General features: G+C 41.8%; 1 protein-coding gene and 1 long non-coding RNA gene across 6 annotated transcripts in view; one reads left to right on the top strand and one right to left on the bottom strand.

Moving 5' to 3' along the window:
- Window positions 1–5,494, bottom strand: part of tcf4 (transcription factor 4) — a 371,152-nt gene that overhangs the window by 352,563 nt on the left and 13,095 nt on the right. The gene's annotated exons all lie outside the window — the stretch shown is intronic.
- Window positions 2,695–5,494, top strand: part of LOC116703883 (uncharacterized) — a 4,145-nt gene continuing 1,345 nt past the window's right edge. The window contains exon 1 of the long non-coding RNA XR_004335536.1: window positions 2,695–2,779. This is a non-coding gene — a long non-coding RNA (uncharacterized LOC116703883). The remainder of the gene's footprint in view (window positions 2,780–5,494) is intronic.

Below are 5,494 nucleotides of genomic sequence, written 5' to 3'. Positions count from 1 at the left end.
AAAAAAAAAAAGATGTGTGATCTCCTTTACATCTGGAGCTTTAACTAAGAACTCCACTCCAACGTCGAAAGCACCGTGTTGTAAGACCCACCGATACACCACGACCACTGCCCTATGCACACTCTTATAGAGCAGCAGTCAATGCGGGACATACAGAAATAATTACGTAGAATACATACAAATTACAGTGCATTACGTAGATATTTTCTGATGGTTTATGCGGCCTGAGGTGTCAGCTGGTTTTTGAGAAATTTGTTGTGTAAGTGTATGAGACACAAGTGAAAACTGAAATCAAGTGACCCGTCAATCGATGCAGAGTCTTTAAAATGGACCTGCATTATTACATGTGTACCTGTCTCACAGAGGGACACTGTGTGCGGCGTCCTGCTACGTCCAGCTATGCCCTGCAGTGCCATGCATACTACAAATAAAATTGAACTGTAACAAAACTGACATGGTAAAAATGACCACAAACAATTCGTCAAGAGGGGACTCATACTTGAATTTTTGTTATGGAAATCCAGCCTTGGTCAAAGTAAAACCTAAAACCAGCTAAAAGAAAGCTCTCACGCCAAATTAAACAACCCAAACTGGATTAAACTTAAGACAAAGAAACCAAACGGAACCTAATATCAACTGCTATGTACTCAACAGCAAAGCACAGATCAGCATCGTCTTTGGGGAAAACATATGGAGCTCCGACTCGGTAGCGAGCCGGCCCGTCGAAGCAAGCGGCACGTCAATCTCCTGAGCTTTGAAGAAACCCACAAGCCCACGCCGAGTTCTCGCAGACGCGAACCTTGAAATCACTGCCATTATTAGCGGAGTCATTATTAGCATTAGAAAATCAAATGGGGCTAATAATATTTGCCATTATGGCTAAAAAAGCCTATTAATCCCTAATCCGCACCACAATTAAGAGCATGGTTGGTTGTTTTTTGTGAGTCGTTCTGCATCTCCTCGCCGGGGAAACGAGACAATTTAGCAGCCTCGGAGGCAGAGAGAGGGTGGGAGGGTGGGAGGGTAAGGTATTAAGAGACTGGCTCTTGCTCTCCATCTCTATTTTGAAAGCGATCAGCCGGGGTGTTTTTGAGTGACAGGCGTATCGGAGGCAGATTTGACTGGATAGAGACAAGAGGGTGGCGGTGGGGGCGTCGCTCGCCGCGCTGAAGCGCGTTATCTGTCTTGGTACAAGTGCATCAAATCAAACGGGAGAGGGGGTATTATTAAAGCAACCCCCTTTTTTCTCCGCTGTGAACTGTGACTTAATAAGCTATGCCAATTAGGGGAACAAAAATCAGGCATGCCATCGGGGCTGTATCTATCCTTGCCCAAATTTCTTTGCTAATGCGTGAAGCTCGCTGGCAGAGGCGACACCGCTGCTATGTTGTTTTTTCTGTTTGGCTTTGGCTCTGACAAGGAAGAGAAGACGAGGAAGAGGTGGAAGATGGCACAAAAATAAAATAAAAACCGGATAAAGCCTATTGATTTTGCGATCGTCTCCTCAGAGAGTTGATTTCTTTTTTAAGTCTGTGTGATATCCTTTATTTTTCTCATTGTCAACAAATCCCATACAGAAACCAACAATGAATGGATCCTGCTAACAGGCATTGTTTGTATACCCACAGCCTGAAATACCGTTCATCTGTGCCACTGTTGTCCAAAACTTAAGACAATGCTTACTTTCAACTTTGGTCTAATGTAATGCACAGAGTGGAGCATACTGAAAAATATCAATATGGAACTTTGCATAATCTAGTATCAATATCACAAATAATTCATATGAATATCATGATAAGGATTTTAACACTGGGAACCACTACTACTTCCTTTGATTAATCTCACATACACCATCCTGCTGCCATAAATACTCACTAAGACTGTGCATTGATCTGTTGCTTATGTAACGTTTGCTAACAACTTTAATGTCCAGGGGTCTTATTTCTAAAACGGTGCATAGGATCCTTACTAAAAGTGTACGTACGCCCAAAAGCCAAAAATGGCGTCCCCCCAAAAGAAGGTAGAGATGAGAGAGAACAAAGCCAGGACAGGAATGCGTTGCTATCTTGGCAATTCTTGGAAATTCAAATAGCATTTTCACATTGAAGAAAGAACAGGGGAAACAAACCAAACCAACCAAATTACTCCACCTCCAACCTGAAGCATTTTAAAGTAAAGTTTTACTGGTCACCTTGTTATTTTGTAGTTGTATCAGGTACCTGCTTGGTTGATGTTAACTTTTCATTCTCCAATGTGCCGATTTACTAGCCCTAGAGCCGAAAGAAGTTTTGTAGGCAGTACTATGCCGTTTGGGACTACAAATACCAAAATCTATCTGTTTGTTCATGTACAAGTTCAGCAAGTCGGAACAGAAGAACACACCAAGCATATGCCAGTTTAATAGGCAGTATTTGATGGCCGCATTCCAACACTTACAAAAGGAAATTCAATGTGGAAGTAATCCAAGTATTTAGAATACGTAACATTATAAATTACATTTTTGGGCATGTGTTCTGTAACGAAATATGTTTTGAAAGTGTCCTTATCCGACACTGTCTATTGTTTATCCAAACAAGCCTTAGTGATAAAGTTGAAGATAATAATATTTAGAATTTCCCTGAGGAAACAGCCAGTTGCACATAGAGATCCAAGAGCGCAGCTTTAGGTCATTTAAATCGGCGTATTGGCCCGTCCTCGTCATGGTCCCTGAAGTCTCTTTCTCTCCTGATTCTTCCATGGGGCCCCTCCTCCTGCAGGGCCAGCAGTGCCATTATGCTGCGTTTCGCTTACGATTCACCGCAGTATTTTTAACTTTACAACAATTTGTGATGGTAACACCTCGACTGGTGGTAGCCCACAACCCGAGATACATTTGGAATACGAAAGTCTAATAGGCAAACATGCCGGTTTGGCCACAAAAAGTAATCAGTTATAAGTTCGGAGCAATTAAGAGGACATTAAGTGTAACGATTGTGCAAAAGCTTAAAGGCTGCATTTCCAGACTTTGACTATTGATGATACAGTATTACAGACTGATATTTAGTTATTAACACTGTGCTCTGCCTTTATCTAATGCTAGTATATTTTGGTGCTTCTCCCACACGCCGTAGCGGACAATGTGATAGTGAGCCAGCGCCGATTAAATATTAAGAACAAATTTAAAGATTTGAGTTGAATTTTACAACGTGTTCATGGAACAATAATCACTCAGTACAAGCGCAAATAACATGGATTTAATCTAATCTTCTAACGTGGATGATGTGGAGAGAAGAAATGTGTGTGAGGCATAAATACTTGAAAATATTAAGAGTCATTTCTTTTTAATTACTTTCTGCAGTCTGATAACAGTTCACCATCTCACCATTCCCTCCAAAATGTGCGTACGCATGGGACAGAGTTTGCGCTGAAGACCGCACATTCTCCCGTCAAGTTTTTTTTTCATAAATCACAGCGTGGAAAGTGGCGTGCACACATTTTCAAACCCGTTTCAACCCCCTTTTTTTTAAATAAACTGGTTGACTTCAGTAGGAACCAGGAAGGTTGGGGCTGAGATCCACATTGGACAATCTCTCTAGAGGTTAGTGAATGGCTGTCTCTGTGTGTCAGCCCTGTGATTGGCTGGCGACCAGTTCAGGGTGTACCCGCCTCTCGTCTTCACCTCCCCCCAGACCTTCAGGTGTTTCTTTTCCCTTCCCTCCTATTTCCTTTCCTCCCTTCCCTTATTTCTTCTTTCCTTTCCATCTTCCTTCCTTCCCTCTTTACCGTCTTCCAACTTTCTATTCATCCTGCTTACATTTCCTTCCTCTCTTCTGTCCTTTCTTCCTGTCTGTCTGTTATTTCTTTCTGCTGACACTTGAGGAAACACTTCCTTCACCTCTTGTTGCCAACTTTATGCTCCATGGCAACGGGAATGATGGTTTGCCCTCCCACCCCCAAAGCCCCCTTCCCTTCCCACTCTTTGGTGCCAACAAAACACACACACGCACACACACACAAATGTTCAAACACGCACATAAACACACACTCAAAATCTGTCAGACACACATTTTGAAGCTCTACACTCAATTATCCTATGAGCGTGCGCGCAAACAACACGAAACACGCACACACACACACACACCTCAATCCTCACCCAACCCCGTTGACAGGGAGACAAACAGTGAATCTGAGAGGTTATGCGTTTAAAAAAAAAAACACAACAAGGGAAAAACACCACAACCAGCCAAGACCTGAAATAGACGAGTGGCGGTTTTGACAGGCTCGCTGAACGGCTTCATCCAGGAGGAGATTAGAAACACACACAGAGTTCGAAGTGTACATTATCTTTACAGGGATGATCCCAAAATAAACAACGACAATGGCTAAATCTCCCAATAATTAAAATGCCTAATCCACTTCCTGCTCGGTGATGACCGTGGGCTGAGCGTGTCAGCCAGGACTCGTAAGGGATTGTGTGGCATTTATGTTTAGATGCTTTTGTGTTTCAAAGGTGAATTCATCGCCCAAAATACGAGGGCTTAAACGGAACGAGGAGAGGGCTTCAAAACCAAAATTTATTCACAGCATTGTGGGAAGGATGTCATTTTAAAATCCAACCCCCTACATGAAGGCATGTTTGGAATAAATGCCACCACTTCCTCAAAAGCATCAGAAAAACTAAATCCTAAAACCAGTTTTTATTCCCCCTGCCTGTCTGCCTGACTGACTGATGTGTTATTTTTACACACTACTGGGTTTTGTGCTCGCATCCATGCACGTGTCTCCTTTGTGGTCTAATTTCGCTGCTGATGTTGTCTTCTTTAGCCCTGTTTGACAACCTTCGTGAAGCATTTGGGGACACTGTGTTGTCAGAGTTCTGCATTGTAGCAAAAGACCCGTTAGTACTGGAGATTAAATTAACACTAATGCACTTTCCCCGCTTCGGTCCCCCCTACAGGTTGGAAGTTGAAATTGTCCATTATCGCTGTCCTGATGTCTCATTCAAACTACCCGAACTGGCGAACTTGCATAATGACAATTCCGCTGCCAACCTGTAGGGGGACCAAAGCGAGACAAATGCTTTAGTGTTGTTTTATAAGTGAGGATGTAATACTGTGCTGTGGTGTATCAAACCTTACTTCCTTTTTGATCATGTACATATGATATTTACTGACTTGGACCATCATTTTTAGACTGTATAACTGCTTCTTTTATTATACAAAAAAAACAAAAACATGATATGTCCCAAAAAACGTGTTGTTTTTGTGTATCATCTAAATTCAGCTTGTGTTGTCTTCCCGTCAAAATTGAAAATCAACACTTTTTGACGCTTTTTAACTTTTTCTCACGTTTTTGTTTTTTGTCTTTTTTTCAATGTTTGTCACTTTTTTGACGTTTTCAATACTATGTAACACTAACTTATTAACTTGAGTTTCACAGTTTTTGTGTGGAATTTATGGTCAAATAAACCTCATTTAAAAGGAAATTAGACCTAATGTTTGAGTTAGAAAAGCAG

Source organism: Etheostoma spectabile, chromosome 16, assembly GCF_008692095.1.
Source record: "Etheostoma spectabile isolate EspeVRDwgs_2016 chromosome 16, UIUC_Espe_1.0, whole genome shotgun sequence".
NCBI classification, from domain to species: Eukaryota; Metazoa; Chordata; class Actinopteri; order Perciformes; family Percidae; genus Etheostoma; species Etheostoma spectabile.
Note: the sequence above shows the minus strand (reverse complement) of the source record. Positions and strands in the feature narration are given on the sequence as shown.